Source organism: Anser cygnoides, chromosome 15 (genome assembly GCF_040182565.1).
Source record: "Anser cygnoides isolate HZ-2024a breed goose chromosome 15, Taihu_goose_T2T_genome, whole genome shotgun sequence".
Taxonomy (NCBI): domain Eukaryota; kingdom Metazoa; phylum Chordata; class Aves; order Anseriformes; family Anatidae; genus Anser; species Anser cygnoides.
In genome coordinates, this window is record NC_089887.1 from 14,582,357 (window position 1) to 14,604,387 (window position 22,031).

Consider the following 22,031-nt stretch of genomic DNA (forward strand, 5'->3'; position numbering starts at 1 on the left):
TGTTCCACTTCAAGATCAGATGCCGGACCTTGCTGACATCTGGCAAGCGATTGCCCTGTAGTTACAACAATACAAAATGAAAAGAAACCCTGAACGCCTCCCTACTACACATGTGCACGTGCACACACACACTCAGCAAGTCTTTACCTTTCAAAAGGGATTTCCAAATGTCTTCTAATCTATCCTTGCACTTAAAAGATCACATCAGCACCTTCACCTTTCTCTACCCGCCTGCAATCGATTTGTCAGTTGTTTGTGGTCTTGAGGGGGTCACTCATTTGAAAAGGGGGGCTTTTCTCTAAAAACAGAGATTACTCACTACTACCTTTTCTAAAATAAAAGTTCCAAATAGACCTGTCAAACACATAGGAGTTAGGACATCTGGACCTTCAAATTCTATCTTTGTTAGATCAAGTAGATGCTTGCAAAGACACATTTTTATGGAAATAAGTCCCATGTATGACCGTTTAGAAGAACCGGTATGGGAAAGCTTGCTCCACATTGCCACTATATTTCCTCGGTTTGTATTTCCATAACGTTCGATGTTTTTGAAGTGCATTGCTTTCCAGTTTACGCTGGTCCATTTTGAATGTCAGATAGTATCATTATAGACAGTATCAATAACACCTATACCATGATAAAGAAAAAAAAGCATCTTGTGCACATTTTCACAGGGATTTTGGCAGAGCCAAACACTAGACAAATCTCTCAAAGCCAAGTATCACACCCCCATATCATCCACTCTTCTACAAGTTTACACCTGATGCCTGTGCTCTGCCTAGTCTTATTCCTAGCAATTTGTGGCTCACCTTATCTCATCCCCCTATGCAAACCTCAAACCAGTGAAGGGGCATTTTCAATCACATTCATTTACTTTTTAATTAGCATTGCTTTTAAAATACCTGCAAAAGAAGTGGGAGATTTTACTGATGACACTCTCTGGGCTTATTTCCTGATTAACCCACTGTTTATTAGGGCTTTCCCCCCCCCCCCCCCCCCCAGCTTTTCCCCTGCTCTTTATTCTTAAAATTCTTAACACTTGACTCTACTTCAAAGCTGCCTCTGTTACATTTATTGTCCTGACAAGTGTAAGGCTTTTCTCTCTCTCTGCTCCGCTTTTGACACTAAACTCAATGATCAGTTGATCAGTCTAGCCTATCTGTCTGACTGTTGACATTGAGCCCCTTCAAGCTTCTGTTTTCCTGTTCTATTTTCGTATCATTCAGCAACTTGCGTTTTCCTCTGAGGTCACCCTTAAAGGTCCATGTGTCATGTTTTTCATTTCTGCCTTGTCAGGAAAATCTTGCCACTGCATCTATCAAAGTAATCATCAGGCCTTGATGTAAGAGTATGGTTCCTCTCACATTTTTCATTACCAGATAATTTATTAATATCCTCCTGAGCAAGACTAGATTTATCTTGATAAAAACGCTATCAGTGGCGACACAGGATACAGCACTGAAAGCATTCAGCTATTTTGGCAACTGCTCAGAGAAGGCGTCCTTTAACCTCTCCCACCCCTTAATTCCTCCGCAAGCTAAGGGAAGATTTCAGATCCTGCAGCTCTGGAGGCTTTTGCCATTGTGCCACTTCAGTAAAGCTGACCTGGGGCAGCCTCCCAAGAGCAGACCCTGCAGCGCATCTGGCTTTTCCTTCATGATGCTCTCTGTTGCTGGCATAGAATACATACACGTTAACTTAAATAAAAGCAATGCAATGATACACACAGAAACAAAATCCTTAGTTAGACGTGCCACCCAATATGAAGAACCTAGAGACAGTCATTTTACATTTCAGGTTGAACAGGCCCCAACAGAGTGCTTGATGTTTTCTACTCAGAGGGATATCTTATTTTCTTCTAGCAACTGAACCCTGCCTATACACCCACCCCCATCTCAACACATTCTTCCTGTAACAGCTATTTCTCTTTTACATTATCTTTGCTGGAAAAAAAAAACATCGTAAGGCTACTCAGCTCCCCACTCTATTATATACTGAAATTAAAGCACAGGAGGCCCTCCACAAAGGCGGCTGGCTAATGACTCTCCTGGTGGACATTAGGTGAGAGATGCATTTGTGACATGAGTGGCAGCTGTGCAGACACCAGTTTATGTGATTCAGCACAGCTATTTCATTAATTGCGTTTCATGGTTCATTTCCTCAGATTACACTCAAAATAAATAAATAAATAGGAGCACAAAGCTGCTGTGTTCTCCGAACCATCCACCAAACAAAAAGGAGGAAAAAAAATGCCCTTATTTTAATTGGCTTCCTACATACTTTTCTGTCTTAGGTGCTTTTTTAACCACAAAATCAAAAATAAAATAAATTGCAGTTATATTCTGCTGTCTAATTATCTCCTCAGTTTTCCACAGAGACTTAGTGACTTACAGAGAACCCTGCTATGAGGAAACACATTTAATGAAAGTGAAAATTTTGTAGATGCTTACCTACAAGCATCGCATATCTTCATCTGCTGATTTACATGTTTGTATTTTGTTAAATTTAACACAGAGAAACTGTGTGGGCAGTCTCAGGAAGTCAACAGCTTAGACATCAATTTAAAACCTGACCTCACCTCTCACATATCCCGATAACTATATGCATGTGGAGGAAAAGTAATTACAAGAAGCAAGGAAAGATGCAAATGCAGAAAGTCAAAAATTGCTTTGATTCAATCAGCAACATAGGTGAACATTCAAAGAGGACATCCGGCTGAGGCTTGAACAAGTGACTTCAGCACCACAAAAACCTTACAGAGCAGTCAATACAGTCATGAACTTTTAAGATTAAATATTACTTTTTTGTCCCCAAAATTATTGTTTGGTATACAGTGGTTTCATATCAAAAGCTGCAATTTTCAAAATATCTTCTGTAAGGAGCTTTTACTAACACTGAAATTATTGTGAAGCACTAGCCCAATTCCAGTGCTATGTTACTGAAACCTTTGTCACTCAAAGCCAAAAGTCAGACTGAATCAGATGCGGCAATCTTCTAAAGATCGGAGTCTCTATAGATTTTTCAAAAGCCTTTCCTTAGGAAGCTTTTCAGGTCTGCAGAGGAAGAGATGCACCCAGGAATAGCCTTCAGCCTTGCTGTATAGCAATCATGTGGGAATGGAGGTTCAAAACTTCATTCGAAGTTAGTCAGAGCACGTTCTGGCTGAAAGCTTTATAAAGCAGAGCACATCTCTTCACAAGAAAACAAAGAACGTCCCCTCAGTTCTCATTTGACAGGGAAAATATTGCTTCTTTTTGTTTGTTTTTAACAAAGATGCAAATATTGAAAGCTCAATGTTTTCAAAAAACTGGGACTGAACATATTTAGAAAATATGGGTCAGGAAATCCAGGCAATTGCTGAGTTATAATCATCTATCTACTATAAATATCTGCAGTGTGAAAAGAGCTCTCTCCCCCTCTGCATTCACTGCTGCTGCTGCTAAGCACTAGGCATTTTTGTGGTTTCATTTTACTAATCAGGATCCCTCGTACTTCCCGGACAGATGGCCATTCACACTTCAGTGCTCATTTAAACACATACGTCAATGATGACAGAACATTTCAGCTGAGAACAGGCCAATGTATTCTTCCAAATTCAAGGCTATCTGTCATTTTTTTGGTTATATAAAACCACAGTCAAAAGTAGGGCTGTTCTTATTTGGAAAGCTAGAAAGAAAATGGAAAATTCCACCTGGCTTGCTGTCTCCATGAAACTCAGGCAAGGCTATTTAAAATGATTTGAGAAGCTCTGAATGTCTAGCCTCTTCTGATCCATTGGCAGTTGCTCTTGGGGCCTGCTAAGAAATGGGGAAGCTAATATCAGATTAGAGAATGAATGTTGGGCCTTGCAGGCTGCTCTGAGCCCCCACAACAGCATTAATTCTGTATATCCTCTTCAAATCCATCCCATGTTTATAATGTAATGGTCCTTCATTTGTCTCTTAAGGTATTAGATAAGTACATGCCAGCACCTTGCAGCTGCACTCTGCAATATACAAAAGACAAATTGGAAATGGAGGGCAAAGTATCTTCTCGACTCTGACGCTGATCCCCTGTGTTTGCTCTGAGTGGACGCAGTACTTATGCGGATAAATAGACAAAATTATTTTCCACTGCTGTCAAGTCAGCATCCGAGACAAGAAGGAAAGCATTTAAATTTAATAACATTCTCTTCAGCTTCAGGGTGGACTATGTGTAAGAAATGAAAATCTGTAATATGAAAAAAAAATATCTATTCATGACATTTCTGGTTCCTGCCATTTCTGTTCTTCCTGCAGGAAGAACATGTATTATGCCAAGGGTGTCTGCTTAACTGACTTTATCAGCAAGTGATTTTATTTTATTTTTAGTTCAAATAAACTTTACAGGCAATCTTTTGGGAACTTTGCCAAACCTAAACCAACCTATGAGCTATTTAAAGTTCACTTAATTAGCAATTAGCAGGACAGAATTAACACGGGAGCATTTAAGAGAGTGTATATGCAATCAGCCAATTATTATCAACACAGCAACAGAGGTGTGACACAGTATGGGTTTCAAGCATATCCACCTAAGTGTGTAAAGATAATGAACATAGCAGTGGCTAAATATTTCAGCTTGCCATCCATGTGAAGCTACAACAAGTCTGCTTCTGCAATTTGCACCTAAGCTACAAACCATAAAGCTAAAGAGGTGCAACTGGGAGTACAAAAATTTCCCTAAACTTACAATGCTGTTTAACAGCTGAGTATCAAAACTGTATTTTGCAGGTGCATTGCCAGAAACTGAGACCCTTATTGCGCTGTACATTTGTCATTCGTGTCTGCAAAGCGAGATTTCCCACCAATAAACAAAGCACGGCAATGGATAAGCAGTCCGGTCAGATTTGATAATCAAATCAGTTTGACCCTGGATGATCCTGTCATTCTGAAAGTAAAAGCTGTGAAAAGTGAAGAGTTCACGGAACACATTACGTGCCAGTTAACTGAAATTGTGCTGCAATGGTCAGAACAACCATTGCCAGCCCGCTGTGGAAGCCTAACACTGGTGGTACTGGAAACTTCACTTCTGCATTGCTAGAATGCAGTCATGATCCTCAGGTAAGCACCACTTAGATCACTAAGATGAAAGAGTTATCAAAGCAGTCAGTATTTTTCAGCTGAGTTATCAAAGCAGTCAGTATTTTTCAGCTATTCCTGAGACAAAAACTTAAAAACCATGGTTAGGCTGAATAAAAAGCTTTAAGATAGCAGCAGAAGTATAACTACTTCTAAAGGTGTAAAACGCACTGGTGAGAAGCTGGATTTAACCTTAGCTGTGTGCTTAGTACTGGAAAAGACCTCTTAAATAAACTTGCCTTGTCAAACACATTGTGAAATAAAAGAAGCTGACCCAGAAGGATTCTTGAAGGCACAACAGAGGAGTGGCTTTACAGATCAACGGTATTAATAAAGTAGAAGAGCTGACCCAGGATGGGATTAGCTGGAGGAGCAGGCAGTCTGTTGTGAGCACCTGATTGAGCTGGAACAAGACAGAAGATGAGAATAAAATACCTTGTGGCTTCTAACAGGACCCACCGCTAAACTTTCTGGGGAACAAGATAAATTTGAAGGAAGAGAATAATTAACTTCTCTTCTGGAAAGTAATCGGTAACTCAATCTGACTTCAGGGGAAAAAAAGTTGTTTTCATGGGGAGGAAGCTGAAGGTATGTTAGTTGAAAGAATCTCTGTGCCCCGCCTTTTTGCTTCTTTTGATTTAAGCTCTCTCTTGAGCCTGGGGGAAATCTGAAGTTGAATGCAAGGAAGAGGGCAGGGCAATGAAGATCTATGTTCTTTTTACAACACATTATCTTCTGCGGTTTGAGCATGTGATGAGAGCTGCCATATCTGGTTGACACTCATGTACAGTAGTGTCAGCAAAGCAGAAATTGCTTCTGGATGAACAATGTTCATTTAGAATATTGATTTTTATAGAAAGCCCTGATCTAAAAGTAGTTTCATCAGAATTATAAAGAAATGTCATTTCTCTTCTTGAAAGTAACTGAGGATTTGCTCCATCTCCTACTGTAAGTTACTAAATTATGCTTATGTAGTCTCTGGCAAAATTGGTTCATAGTCTCCATAGACTTGGGTGTAATATACATCAGATACTGCAGATCTCCTTTGAGAAGATCAAACTTTTACCACTCAGTAGAAGAAAGTAATTAGATAAAGATTTACTGAATGCATTATTTTAATTTCTGGGGTTTGGATTCTTCTCCTGTTTACTTTTTTTTTTTTTTAAACATACATGCAGTTTGGTACTCCCAGATGGTTTAGGAAGGTTAATGAAAACTTTGAATTTCATTTTTGTAAGCTGCAAAGTTCTCAACTGTAAACAAATATTTTGAAATCTAGATGCAACAAAGAACCAAAATTACATAAAGGAGCATTACTGCAGCACTTTGATGTGCAGATGAGTTTCTTCCAATGTTTCTATATTAACAAATTAGTAGAGTAGTAAGGGTAGTCCAAAGCCTGGTGGCCTCAACTGAATTTTCCAGAGGTACCTTTCAGCCAAAGAGAGATACCTATCTCTTCAGTAACCTTAGTCTAAAGATTATGATTCATGATGTTACTCTTAACGCAGTTACTCAATTCACTACATGTCATCTTGCATAGTCTCCTACCAGTTAAGAATTTTTTTTTTTAATATAAGGTTTTCTTATACTTCTTGACTGCATAGTTACTAATACCTGTTAAAATTAGGCATATATTCATACTTCAGTCTCTATCAATAATGAAAGATCAGAAAAATTCTGTTTGTTACTCATCCGTCTGTTTCAGTTATTGCATCACCTCAGCTGCATAGCTGAAGTAAGTGTTTTTCAAGCCTGAATCACAAATAAGCCATTTCCAGCCTTGACTTGAGCAGGTCTGTTTTAGCTTAGAGTAGTCAGTAGCTTAAATGCTACTGCAGCAGGAAGAATTTGCTTGTCTATCTAATCATTAGCAGAACAGTTCTGTTCAGTAATATTAATGACTGTATAAATAACAAAATAACTTACAGTTTTGCATAGACATAATTCTCTTTTAATACCTGACCTTCTTTTAATAAGCAAACTTATTGAAATTCCTTTTTTAATTATTAAATATTGTAGCTATAATAAGAAAGAGAATATTGGGTTGCGATATTTAAACCACAGGCGATAAACAGAAAATTTGCATTTCATACGTGAGTTGTCAAGCATTCTGTTGAACATATGTTTTTCATATAAAGATGATGGTAGCTACATTGTCTGAACTGCTTTAGAAATATCAGTCTTTGGATATCACCAATGCAGCCTGTCCTTCTGCCTTCACTTATGTCATAATAGCTTGTACGGGATATCCAGCTGAAATCTAACTCTTCATACAAGAGTTACTCCATCAGGATTACTAATTTCACTTATATTGTGTTACTGCCGACGAGACTTGCTCCATATCGGGGAACTATAGGCCTGTCAGTTTGACCTCAGTGCCAGGAAAGCTCATGGAGCAGATTATCTTGCGGGTCATCGCATGGCACTTGCAGGGCAACCAGGCGATCAGGCCCAGTCAGCATGGGTTTATGAAAGGCAGGTCCTGCTTGACGAACCTGATCTCCTTCTACGACCAAGTGACGCGCTTGGTGGATGAGGGAAAGGCTGTGGATGTGGTTTACCTTGACCTCAGTAAGGCTTTTGACACCGTTCCCCACAACATTCTCCTCAAGAAACTGGCTGCTCGGGGCTTGGATTGGCGTACGCTTCGCTGGGTTAGAAACTGGCTGGATAGCCGGGCCCAGAGAGTTGTGGTGAATGGAGTCAAATCCAGTTGGAGGCCAGTCACTAGTGGAGTTCCCCAGGGCTCGGTACTGGGGCCGGTCCTCTTTAATATCTTTATCGATGACCTGGATGAGGGCGTCCAGTGCACCCTCAGTAAGTTTGCAGATGACACCAAGTTAGGTGCGTGTGTCGATCTGCTCGAGGGCAGGAAGGCTCTGCAGGAGGATCTGGATAGGCTGGACCGATGGGCTGAGGTCAACTGTATGAAGTTCAACAAGGCCAAGTGCCGGGTCCTGCACCTGGGGCGCAACAACCCCAAGCAGAGCTACAGGCTGGGAGATGAGTGGCTGGAAAGCTGCCTGGCAGAGAAGGACCTGGGAGTATTGGTTGATAGTCGGCTGAATATGAGCCAGCAGTGTGCTCAGGTGGCCAAGAAGGCCAACAGCATCCTGGCTTGTATAAGAAGCAGTGTGGCCAGCAGGTCTAGGGAAGTGATTGTGCCCCTGTACTCGGCTCTGGTGAGGCCGCACCTTGAGTACTGTGTTCAGTTTTGGGCCCCTCACTACAGGAAGGACATGGACGTGCTCGAGCGAGTCCAGAGAAGGGCGACCAAGCTGGTGAGGGGTCTGGAGAACAAGTCTTACGAGGAGCGGCTGAGGGAGCTGGGCTTGTTCAGCCTGGAGAAGAGGAGGCTCAGGGGCGACCTTATCGCTCTCTACAGTTACCTTAAAGGAGGCTGTAAAGAGGTGGGGGTTGGTCTGTTCTCCTACGCGCCTGGTGACAGGACGAGGGGGAATGGGCGAAAGTTGCGACAGGGGAGTTTTAGGTTGGATGTTAGGAAGTACTTCTTTACTGAAAGGGCTATTAAGCATTGGAACGGGCTGCCCAGGGAGGTGGTGGAGTCACCATCCCTGGAGGTCTTTAAAAGACGTTTAGATGTAGAGCTTAGCGATATGGTTTAGTGGAGTACTTAGTGTTAGGTCGGAGGTTGGACTTGATGATCTTGAGGTCTCTTCCAACCTAGAAATCTGTGATACTGTGATATAAGCAACACTAACACCAAAAATTGCCACAAAGTCCTGCTGCCAAAGGACTGACAAACTAAATCTTCAGATTGCACGTTCTTCAAAGTTTTCTCGTGGTTAACTGTAGAAATTAAATGTTTTTAAGAACATTTCTAAGCAAATGGACCCTGACCCTTCTCTCCTCCCCGCCCCATTTTCTTTCCACATACACATCACACCCCAAAATCTTGAATGGCAACTCAGTTACATGAACATGAAGTTAACAGATGAACACAATAACAGCAGAAGATGTGAAATCACTGGCCGTGACTCACTCTGTGAAGACATACCTATTTCTCTCTAAAGAAAGACATTTGCATGACATGTCGAAAGAATATCTGTAACCACTAGGCAGAACAAGACTTCAAGGGCTAGTTAATCTTTTGGAAACAAAATGTTTATGCAACAAGGTTGTCTGTGCACAAGCTAACGTAGCTGGAAGAAATCTGTAAGCACCAGACCTTCAGGTACGGCAGAGACCATTTACAAACTAACAACTAATGCCAGCTTTCCTCATTAAGGGAGCAGGAAGAAGGGACTAGTTTTAATAAGATAGAGATTGGTTAAGTAAAAATCACCCGCAAACTTCCAAGACACTTTTGTCTAATTGGTAGGTATCTATATTCAACTTGGAAAGAAGAAAAGAGGAAAATCCAAGTTTTTTCTTTCTTATTTTTTAAGATTAATTTACACTTACCATCACTGGAGTACTCAAATAACATCTTTTGCCACCTCATACCCTAAAAAGTAGTTTGGAAAGATGTGAAACCTTTTTTATGAAGGAGAGCGGTCTCCTGAAAAGCTACAATGCCAACTACAGCCATCTTAGCTCTTTAAAGTAGATCATTATTTGATTATCAGACACACATGGCAAGTCATAAATTAACATTAAAGTCAGTGATGGGACCCGAACCTTGATCTAGTGGCTTCCCAGGTGAGTGCTCTGCACTTGAGGTAATAGAGTAATTAGACAGCTTTTCCCTCTAAAGGATAATTGCTAATACATGTTGGCTGTTGGAGAGGAAGCCCTCCTGAGGAACAGATATGGGTTTCCTTTTTCATTAAAAAAGAACCTTAACTTTTTCAGTGGTAACCTTCAGCATATTAAAATGTTTAGTGCCTGAGTCAGATAGAAGTGTCCCTCTGAGTAACAGACAATTAAGCATAGCAGACAAGTGGGAAAATAGCACAATGGTTCTCAGAAAAACAACAGTGGCCTTTAAATAACAGCTGCCCTATTAACCATTCTGTGTAGCTGTAGCCCACGGTACTGAGAGCCAGTGTACAACTATTAGGGCTGTTGACAAAAGTAACAAATTCATGTGATCCACAAGAAGCTCATAAACAGTCTAGACCTAACCTATCATTATAATTTTCCAGAGAAGATACCTCTCTTGGATGTGTCACATTGCATATGTACAAATCTCTCTGCATACAGAGTGCATGGGTCCAGTTTCTTCACTTTTCCTGAACTCTGTCCTTGCCCTCAGTCATAAATCTGCTTATATATATGTATACATGCATTTACTAAATAGATCAGATTAATAAACATCATTTGATCTAGATCTAATCTTAGCAAACTAAGATTACCCTGACAAAACCAAAAATATCACAGATACAGAATCTTAAACTATAGATACCCAGAAATTCTGATAGATGAAAGAGAATTTTACAACTGGTGAATATAAAATTGAGTAAGATGTCTGAAGCTCAGTTTGAAATGTGCAGAAGTTTTCCTACTGACATGAATTGAACCAGCTTTAGAGTCTAAATCATTTATGACTGATCCTGCCTTGCCTTACCTCGCCTGTGATCATTAGCATTTTGAGGATTGAATGTCCAGTAGGTATGACATGCTGCTAGTATATTTAGTCTCAGACTATAAATACCAACATTCCATTTCCTTTTAGGTATCTTTAACTTCCTGGAAGATGTTTTTACATTCAGAAGTAAGATCTATCTCAGTATATTGCAGATAGGCACATTACATGGCTGGAGAGATTCCATGGGTTTCATCAGTCTGTTAACTTTGTCTGTTAACTTTGAATGAGAGTGACAGCAATCCCTTCAGCTGGATTTTTACATGAGACAGATTTGACCAGCAGAGGATCTTTTCCTTAATTTCATATTTTTACATTCTTTCAAGAGTTTTCTCTAACATTTGTTTCTTTCTACATCTTTCCAGGCTGAACCGGCCTTCCTGGAACTCAGCAGCTCCTGTCTGTCACTGAGAGTTAAGGCCACTTCCAGAAAATTTGAACTATTATCGTGGCAGCATTAGTGCTGCAAGTACAAGTGGCAGGTCAGCAGTAGTAGAGGGAGCCATTTACAAATTGCATTAAAAAGAGAGAAGGTATGATTACTGACCCCTTGAAATACAGTGAAAACCCTTTATAGCTTTTTTTGGTTATGATCCCAGACTGCACAGCAATTTTCGTACTACAGAATGAAGTACCCTTTTGTTTTCAGTCCACGCTTCTCCCTTGCACTACTTTACAGTCAGCATCAACAGTATGTTGGTAACTCTCTTCTGGAATAGATATAAAGTCAAGGTTCTGACCATAAGTGCTTATTGAAGATTACCCTGTGCTTTTGGCACATTTGGAAACATTTAGTTGCATGTTCTATCTAAACTTCAGTTTGAATAACTATGTGTACTAGCTACTCCACTTGGAATTACTCTTTCAAACACTCTGGTAGTTTTCTTCATTGCTTTTCAAAAATAAATACTCGCACATATATAAACCTGGCTTTTCATTCCCACAACAAAAGATATGATTTACTTTTTCTATTTACGTACTTCGTCCATGGACATTCTACCACATATCCTCAACAATAATCCTTTGATATTCATGCGGCTACTGGGAGAGTAAGTATCTTGCAGTACCAGCGTGAGGTAAGGCCATGCCCTTGCACTCTATTACATATGGGAATGGCAGAGAGAAACACTATGGACCACATCCTCAAAATTATTTATGCACTTGTCTTCATAGACCTTAAGTACATTCATGGATTTCAAAACAGTGCATCCATAATGAAACAGAAAACCGACACAGTTTCTGGAATCCCAGATTAGCGGTATTTCCTATTCCCAAATGCAGCAGGTTTGTATTTGCCAAATTTACAAGTCCTGTGCTGGAGCTCAGAGCCCCACAGGCTCTGTGTTTGCACAGGAAGGTAGTGCATGTGCAAGCAAGCAGACTGCAGCACAGGGAGGGGATTTAGAGTTTTACAGATTAAGAAGTGTAGAGAGGAAAATTTCCATTGCAACATAAAGAAAAGGTAGGAGACCAGCAGCGAGAACCCTTGCTACACTACCTTATTGCAAATGCATCTCAAGTATCACAATTAATGGAGGCCTTGTGTCTGCATATTCAATCAGCTCTTTTGCTGAGACTGCCAACATGAATAACAGTGAAAGCTACTTGTGGTACTGGCCACGGGAGGGCTGACAACTGTCCTCCAAGAACTCGACCAAAAGCACTATGACCCTCAAAACTTAATTTTACAGATAGGAGATTCTGGGTCCAGTTAAGTGCCTTTGGAAATAAATTGGCTTAAAATGAAGTTCAGCTTTAGGGCTAGATTGGTTGCAGTTGCTAAATCTGCAGTTGCAAAGGCTGTCTCTCTGGGATGTGAGATGCCCTGGTAAGCAACTGTTTACTTAAAATGCTGTGTGAATGTTTTGGAGTAGGAAAATATTTAACAAATTTACCATTTTGTCTGTTGACAGGTTACAATCCTGTAATTTATTCATCCCTGCATTATCTGCCAAACTCTTTCCAATTTATAGTCTATTAATTGGACACCAACAGTGTGCCTTATGAGCATTGGATATTCATCCTGTTGTTTCTGATTCTCCTCTGAGCGTGAATTGTTCTTGGCGTCTGACTTCCACTGTGACCACTCAGGCTTCCGAGTTCTGCATTAACCTTCTCATGAACATCCTCTAATCTCACTTAAAACTTACTGATGGGGCACCATTACTTGTTTGAATGTTCACTGAAGTCAACCCAACCAATATAAATCCAATATGTTACTGAATATAAATGTAGTTAAAACCCATGTGTATTAATATTTTTATTGCTGTTGTTGTTATTTGAATATGATGGATAATATTTCAATATGTCATATTACTGACATTGAAGTGTTGATAATATTTTGGTTAGGCAGGCATTGTTTTCAAGGATTTGCAGTTACTACCTTCTGTGCTACAACTGATGTGCACACACTAGTTTTATTACAGCTCATTTATGAATCTGGATGTGAAAAAAACTCTTAGTTAACATTAAAAATGACAATAAACTACTTGCATATTTCTTCTTAAACCTGAATTCTCTTTTTATAATATTCCTAGAATTAAATTTTCCTAGTGCCTGGAATCTGAGAGGGAAGTTTAAATAGCACAATTTAGTTGGGTTTGCCATAATGTGCTTCAGCCACCTGCATAATCTGACTGCGTTATTAAGCATCACATTTGGCACGGACATTTTAAACTACCTGGCACAGAAAAAAGGTGTTTCTTTCTAGTTTTATTTCACAATCATTGAAAGTAGTATTTTAATCTATTTCTTCATATCTATTTAGCTGAACTTTGTATTTATTAAAGGATCAAACTGTGTTATGATGCTGGAATAACAGCTTCCTTTTAAATTTATCTGTTTCTAAAAAATCTCAAAGATATGCTGATAGAGAAGCTATGATCCATGTGACATAACGACCATTCAGTAGTCAAAGAGGCAATTACTGAGTTGATGTTAGTGAGGAGTTCAGGGTGTCAGCATGACAAGATGAAACAGAATAGAGTCTGTATGAAGCCAGGGGTTCTGTATGCACTTTGTGCTCATTCCATTAATCTGAAATCACAGGCTCAACAGATCCATAAATAAGGAGACCCGACATCCTTTAGGTTTTGTTGGTGTTGTTATTGAATATTGAGCTCTTATGTGTGGATGGCGAGGTGGTTTTATTTTTTTAAAATTTTTATCCGAGTGCTTAATGCAGTAGAAATAAGCCTTTGGTGTACCTCACTCACATCCAGTTTTGTTGGCTTTGAAGTGGAAAAACAACAAAAACAAAAACCCAGACCAGTATTTTCTACTCACCGTGGCTTTCTGAATATCATTATTCCTCTAGGGTTATTCTGGTTTTACATGATTTTGCATTTGTCTATGTTTTCTTAGATGCCTTTAAATGTTATTGTAAGTCCCTTCACCCATTTCCAGCCTAGCAAATCAGCTTTCTCCTTGTTTTACCCTGACTAACCTATTTTAAAGACACTCTACTCCCCTCATCTTACTTTCTAAGTCATCAAACAAGACCCTAAGGATCACTAAGGATACAAGGAAATTTTTCATACAAGGAGCCTAATGCCCTGATCACATTTGGGGTTGAGTAATTGCATTTCATGCATAGTGCATGAACACGTGCAAGAATCTCCTCTTTGCACTGTCAGCTAGACACGGCACTATGGATCAGGCTGCTATTTTTCAGATTGCTAGGAATGTTTTATGGAGAGAAATACATATCTGCCAGCAAAGCATTTTCCAAATGAAGATAGAGCATAAAACCACCCTGCAAGTAACACAAACTGGTAATGGTGACATTTTGCAGTATAACTACATTCACTAGCACAATAAGAGGTAAAGAGCAAAGTTTTCATGTGCTTGCAATGTCAGAGAAAGTTGACAGCATAAGCGCACGGCTTGTGCTGAAAAAAAAAAAAAATACAAGAGAGGCCACAGCAGTGTCAGGAAGGATTTCTTCCTGACAAATAGAATGTCTCTTGGCTTCCTCATTCCGCAGGCCTCCCAGCCGGGTCCCGCAATGGCAGATGAGAGCATGCCCTTTGCTTGTCAGTCCCACCAGTACAGCTGCAAGCAAACATCCAGATCACAAACAGAAGTTGTATTTACAATCTGTGCTGCTCTTTTCTCCTCTTTTGCAAGCATTTGTCTCATCTTCTCTTCAAGGAAAGAACACTGAGTTCTAACAGAAGGAGCATATGTGAGCCTCTATCAACTTATTCTTGCTCTTTCCCCAGGAAAGAGCAAATAATACCATCACTGATTCATCAAAATATGAGTAAAAATGTATGTTGTGGTTTTGTTTTTGTTTTGTTTTAATGCTGCTGAAAGGGAAAGGGAATAAGCAATATTGTTACAGTGAATGCTTTACTTTGTGCTTCAAATGCTTTTAACCACTTATCCTTTTTTTCCTGCACCTATAAAGAAGGGTTAGAAATATTTTTAGAGGTGATTGTTTGCCATGGAAGTAAGTGGGTCAAAGTCTCTATGTTTGAAATTCTGTATCCCTTCTCATTATTTAACTCTGTACAGTGGCATACCATAACTTTCTAGACTCAGTTCATAAAAATAAATATAATAGCTCCCATAGAGAAAAAAAATCATTTTTTTTTCCATATTTAGAAAAAAAAAGATTTAAATTTCTTAGGAGGGACAGAACACAGTATTCATGTGCTTGTGATATCAAATTTTAACGTTGCAGCACTTAGAGGCAGAAAAGATATACAAATTTAAACCAACATTTGGAAAACAAACACGTAAATTTGGCTCTCAGAGGATAGCAGATCTAGTTTCGTAGACTGAGGACTGGAAGTGTTGGCTGTCAGAGGTCTAGGTTCACTTCAGAAACTAAAAAGAAGTCTTTAACCATTCACACAAACCCCAACATCAGCTGACAGCTGAATAGGGATAAGATTTTCTTACGTGTTTCTTGCCTTGTCCTCCCACTTTTGATTTATCTGAGCATTTTTATTTAAGGGAAAATTTCAAGACTCTGGTCTGATTACAGAAAATGTATAAAAACCCTAGATCAGAACATTGATGATATCCAATATAGATTATTTTTTCCCTAGTTAACTTCTCAGAGTTTTATAGCTGTCCTTGTTTATTTAGACTTTCCTCGTATGGGTATTTTCTGTTGAGTTCTCTGTTGATTTTCTAGTGATTCCTAATGTTCTACTTATTGTTTTGGCATCAAATTGGCACTAACTTCATGTCCTAGGAGAACAATTTATATCAACTTTAAGATGTTTTTCGTGAGTGGAAATATTTAATTTGGAGCCCTTAATGACATAAATAAAGTTAGAATTACTTTCTTCTCCATAAAGATTAGTTTGAATTAATTGCCCAGTAACTCAGAATTAAGTGGTCCTCCTATAACTTTTCCAGGTCTGCTATCGATTAAGTTCCCCTGCATAAATTTACATCAACCAGACTTTGTCAGAGAAACTTTCTCTAAATACACAGCACAAAGTTTAGCACAGAGCCCTGTGAGACCTCATTAATAACCTCCTTCCAGCATGAAACTTTAGCATTTATGCCTATCCTTTATTTCTACTTTTTTAACCAGTTATTAGAAGAAACTTGACAGTCTTTAAAGCACCTCTGCTGACAAAGTTTTTGTAAATTCAGATTTGTTACATTGCTCAAACGAGCCTTATCGTGTTTGCTGCTGACATCTATGGACATACTTAGGCATTGGGTGCATGTACAACAGGTGCGGTGTTGCTGTTGTGAAGAGCATGTACTACACCAGAAATTCACACAATCTCTCACACATCTGCCTGATTTGGAATCATGGGGGAAAAATATTGAGCTCTCAAAAAATATGTGTGTGTATATATATATATATATATATATATATATATAATCCTTTCATCAGAGCAGGTAGTCTATACCCATGAAACAGCCTAATTCAGGGAAAGCAGAGGATATGTAGTCTTGTACTCTTACCAAAGGCCGCTTCAACATAAAGTGGTTATACAGATGTGTTTTTTGAGTTTATAACAGTTTTTCCACTGTCAGGAAGTACAATAGGACTGTGAACCTAAATATTTCTTGTTATTTCTTGGGTCCCGGGAAGCTGGTAGCACTGTGGTACTGGTGACAGAGGGTGCCACGTGTAATGTTGCTGCAGCCAGGACTTGCTCGCTCTTTTAGTCTGTTGGTGGGCCTTCATCAAGCTGCTGAGACCCAGCAAGGTGGACCTGAGTTTCCTCTAGCAAAAGGAACAGGCCAGTATTTGGTACAGTGACACCATATGTTCTTGAGCTATGTTTTTTCCTCAGATACTATATTTTCAGTACCTCCCTGATCGCTTTTTACCAAGCTTGATGTTTGGGTAAAGGAAAGAGGATTTGCTACATCCTGTCAAAGGAAAGACAGAGTTCATCTTTGTCGGCAGTAGCTGGCTTGCCAGTTGATGCCCGCGAAGTCTCAGATTAGCCAAAGCATGTGCTGCTTTTCACAGCTGTGGCTGACTGCAACGCTGCAGAGGAGCAGGGACTGAGTCAGGGTGCTGTCAGAGCACAGAGGAGAGGCAGAGACTTGGCAGGGGGAACACTCAGGATGTGAGCAGGTCGCTGAGGGAGCTGCGGGGAAGGTGTTGGAGGGAACTGGAAGATGAGCTTGTAATACAAGAATGCACACATGAAATGGGTCTGAAGTAGAGGCATGCAGGGTACTTAAGATGCAAAAAAGTGTAGGAAACCAGAGTTCATCTTCTGCTGTTCTCAGAAAAACTAATTTCTCTTCCATTAAGGTCTCCTTATTAACAGTCGTCTTAGACACAAGACATTTTCAAAGAACTAATGGTTTCTTCATCTAAGGCAGATGAATCTTTTTTACACAGCTAATTGTTAATTCCTAGAACTCTGGTGTAATTCCAGATTCTGAATTAATCTCCATCAGGCAAAACTATTCACTTTCAGGATGTAACGATCATATCACCCCTTGAAGTCACTCATTAAGTTCACCCTGTCTTATTCAAGAAGGATGCTGAAATCTTGACTGACAGTTTTGTTACTTCTTTGTTGAACTACTTTAATGTACTTGATTTGTTTTGGCTTCCTAAATTCTTTATCAACTGTTTTGCAGTGATCTAGAATTCAGCATGTTCTACTCCTTGAACTCACTGCCTCTAACTTCTCTGAATCTGTGTTTCATGTCAGACTATACGTAAAATCCAATGTTAGCCTCAGTGCAAAGCCAATTACATCACTGAAAATATTTCTCACCCCACTTGTCTCGTGGTCACCACCTGAGCCACTAGTTAGATCAGCACCTTACTGGTGGAAGGCTGGAAAGCACAGAAAGCCAGTCAATTCAAATCATTCAATGATATATTTTTTTCCGTCTTCATGAATTCACAATGGTAAGTCTTGCAAATCCTTTTGCATTGCACTATAGATTACTTTTTCAGCAGAAAATATTACTCTAATAACCATAAAGGAAAGTGCTCCATACTTAAATTTCTTCATATCATTCATTATGTATATAATTGCAAATAATAGTATATACAGAAAAAAAAAGACTTAAGAAAAAAATACATTATTTCTCTAAGAGTAAAATCTACTCATCTTCCCAGATTTTCTGCATTACTTTATGATACAGAACAGCAGACTCAGGATTTGCTAGACCACAGGAGGATGCTAACTGCTAATTCATGTAATCAATAATGAAAACACCATCTTGAGATATTTTAAGGAAAAGCCAAATGCTTCACTGTTGCATTTAAAGGATTGGACAGATAGCTGGACCCACACACCACCAGTGACTTTTAGCAAAATTAATAGAATTCTAGCCAGATCCATAGATGTATCTACTTTTAATTTTAGGACCAGGCTTTGTTGCTGAACTACACAGTGTGAATTCCTGTGGGTCATAGGAAGGTGATTTTCTCCTACTGCCACATTCTTCCTCCTGCAAAGCAGAGAAATATTAAAAGAGAATGCTGCCTTCTCTCCACCTCCCACCACGTAGTTCTACCCAGAAATCCAGTTCTGCCCAAGCCCTCCTGGGCTCCAGCACCAAGACACAAAGCTGAAGAGCTTCTGCACTCATGTTTGTAGTGTGGGGGGTTGTTGTGAAAACCTTATGTGCTGTTGTAGAAAGGCAGAAGTGTACCATTGGACGGATAAAGAATCCATTTCAAACTATACTCTTTGTTTTTTGAATCTAAATGTGACAGTCTCAACAGAAGGCAATTTGATAGCCTTGCATTTGTACAGGTGGCTTATAAAACATGCATGTCTCTCCTCCAGCTAGTGACTATTAAGGAGAGCAGGTGATACACAAACACATGATCAATCCTACTGCCTGAAAATGTGGAACAATTAAGATATTTTATTGCATGCACTTCTTTGTAACTTTGTAACCATATTGGAATTAAACAGATCTACGAAAAAAATTTGACTGAAGAAAGGTAGGCTCTTCTTCAATGATACCCTTGAGTGATCTGAAAAATGAACTAAAGTTTTCTTTAACTAACAATAACCAATTCCAATATTTCAATTTTCACTGAAAGGGTAGTGCAGCAGTCAGTAATCTTCATGTAAGTAAATATAAAAATATTACCACTTCATATGTAGGAAGACACAGGAGAAAAAGACATGCATGACATGGATTTCATTCTCTGGTTATTCAAAATACCTCTTATCTTTCAGTCTGCTAAGTAAAGGTACATTACAGAAAAGGTTGAAGCACTGAGGGTAAGAAGGAGAATGGGAATAGGCTGTTTGATCTATAACTTTCATATTGATTTCAGTTGCTGTGTTAGAAAGGAGAACCATCCCCCCCCCCCCCCCCCCCCCCCCCATAGTTTTATTTACTGGTTACTGCTTTCATTTACTAGTTACAGTCCAGAAAAGATTTTTTTGTTGTTGTTAAAGTACTTCAGAAAAATCATAGAAAAATGTCTTTGGCAACCTTTAAACAACTGCCTGACTTTTCTGTCTTTTTCCACTCTTGCTATGGAATATCTATTTCTCCCTAATATGATATATGAATATATTTCCAGTAAACAGCTCCTTCATTTTGACAAAGACTTAAAGACAGGGACAGAAAAGTGATGGCAAAATCTATACCATAATAGATGAGTAAACAGCGTTGACTTTCTAAGTAGATTCTACCCTCACAAACACTGTGGCATTATATATCTAGTCACGTTTTTCTAGCTCGTGTTCCCTTAAAGCATCTCAGAGTATTCATGGCTAAAAGGGCCTACCTACCCTGAAATCAAATACAGACCAAACCAAAGTCTGATGTCTATAGAACGCAAGGCCCTGCCATCTTACCCATGCAGTATGAGAACTTCAAAACCCACATTTACTCAAATATTTCTTACTCTTTGTAATTAGCAGACCACATGATTTCACTCTTGGTAACAATTAAGACTATGAAATGTAATTTTCCAACATGAAAACCGTATGATACCACAAAACCAACAACCTGTTAAGCTTGTGTGCCTTCACCCTTTGTTGAGTGAAGCTTGACAAAAAAAGCTACAGCACACTTCGAACTCTGATGGACCTGAAACTATACTATCCTTTAAACCAAGGAATTTTCAAAGAGAGGAATGAGAAAGAACAGGTTATTAGGTATTAAAAGACACGTCCATCAACATAGTCAATGCCATACTGAAGTCCCCAGAAGAAATACCATAACTGGGAGGATAAATATCACCAAAAAAAAGATTTTTAAACAATAAAGGCCACTGCAGCATACTAAAATACTAAAATTCCTTGGGTGGGAAGGAAATGTGTAGATACTGTTCCTGAAAGAATTTTTATGGGTCTAAACAGAAACTCCCTGTGCTTTCTGGATGGAAATAGCATAGCCTGAGGGACACAGCTGTTGCTCAGTCTAGTCAGAAAACCTCTTCTTTTTAGCTTTATAAATCAATCTAGTAAGTTTTCCCACTTTCACGCAATGTTTTGACCTTAAATAGGGAATTTGTCGATTGGGTGAGGGATGGTGGGTGAATGATTTGCCAAACATTTTGCGTAGCAAAAGAGAAGACCCATCTACTTTCTGATTATGCTCCATGAAACTGAATGGGCTTCTATAAAAACAAATGGTGAACCAAGGAAAGAGAACTCACAAATGAACAGACACCTCAAGTTGTAAGAACTGAGCAGAGAACATGCCTTTGTTCTGCAATTACTTTAGCAACCCACAGCAGTTCATCTTGAACTCACATTCTCATTTGTAATGACTGCAAATCAAGAGTCACATAAAAACAAGACTACTCTGCAGTATCTCAAACCAAATCTTTTACACTGTCTTACATTTTTAAAACAAAACAAAAAAAAAACATACCACCCTGTTTTTTGTGAATAGCTTGGCTGTTTATTATAAATAAAATTGTTTTGCAATGATAATAGACAAACTTTACCAATTCAGGAAAGTAGTTATAAACTACTTTTTTTTTTCTTTTTTTTTTTCTTTTTTCAATTAAGTTTGGTTGCATATTTGCACAAGACCAATTATCTTTTAATGTTTCATGTAAAATTCAAGAAGAAAATGTGTGTGGGAGGGGGATTAAAGTAATATCAAGCAAGAGCCATAAAGGCATACTGACAGCATACTCAAATCAAAGAATGGGTGACACAATTGGACAGCAGATTCATAACTGGTGTTCAGAGCAATAATAAATGAATGAACAAGCTATAGTTCATATTTTCATTGTAAGGACAAGATCTGGGGCTCCAAAAGGGAAAATTGAGGTTGGGGGATGTTGGCATTAAGATAACATTGCCCTTGTTTTTGAGCAGTAAAGGGATTGTTGAAAATGTGTATTTTACTCTCAGTACAGAATTATGCTAACTCAGGATTGTGCTTTAAGACCCAAGTTCTGTGGATATTAGCAGAGTCAGATATACAGAAAACACTGTGAAGGATTTAAAAGTATGAAAAGCATAAGGATTATATAGACTTGAACTGTGAATGAGGTTGAAATGCATTCAAGAAAGCAATAAAGACTAGTGAACCAGAAACGCCTTGCTCACTTATGATAAAATATCTAGTTAATACCAAAGAAAAGCTTCAAATAGACTTGTCTGGTTCTTTAGAAAGTCACTAATAAAATAATGCTGATATTCTTTGTATAAATACTTTCACAAATAAAGAGTCTCTTTTAGAAAGAAGATTGGACTTGGTAAGTAAGCAGCTTAAGCAGTAAAGAAAAGCATATTAAAATTATTTCTTAACTTGCAGAAATGTTGAATAATGGTCCATGGCCATGTTCTGTAATGACAACTTACCATACACTGTTCTCAGAGCAACGTAGCTTCCCACGTTTTCCATATGAGATACATACCAAAAGGTTAATTTTATCCAAAATGGTAAAGGTAATCAACACAAGTGCAACAACTATTTACTTCTTTAGCCTTTCAGTCTTA

The 22,031-nt window shown here is 38.9% G+C and overlaps 2 long non-coding RNA genes across 3 annotated transcripts in view; both read right to left on the reverse strand.

The window, feature by feature from the left end:
* Positions 1 to 22,031, reverse strand: part of LOC125183042 (uncharacterized) — a 525,727-nt gene that overhangs the window by 374,570 nt on the left and 129,126 nt on the right. The gene's annotated exons all lie outside the window — the stretch shown is intronic.
* LOC136786422 (uncharacterized) overlaps positions 1,039 to 22,031 on the reverse strand; it is a 62,446-nt gene continuing 41,453 nt past the window's right edge. The window contains exon 3 of the long non-coding RNA XR_010825018.1: positions 1,039 to 18,552. This is a non-coding gene — a long non-coding RNA (uncharacterized lncRNA). The remainder of the gene's footprint in view (positions 18,553 to 22,031) is intronic.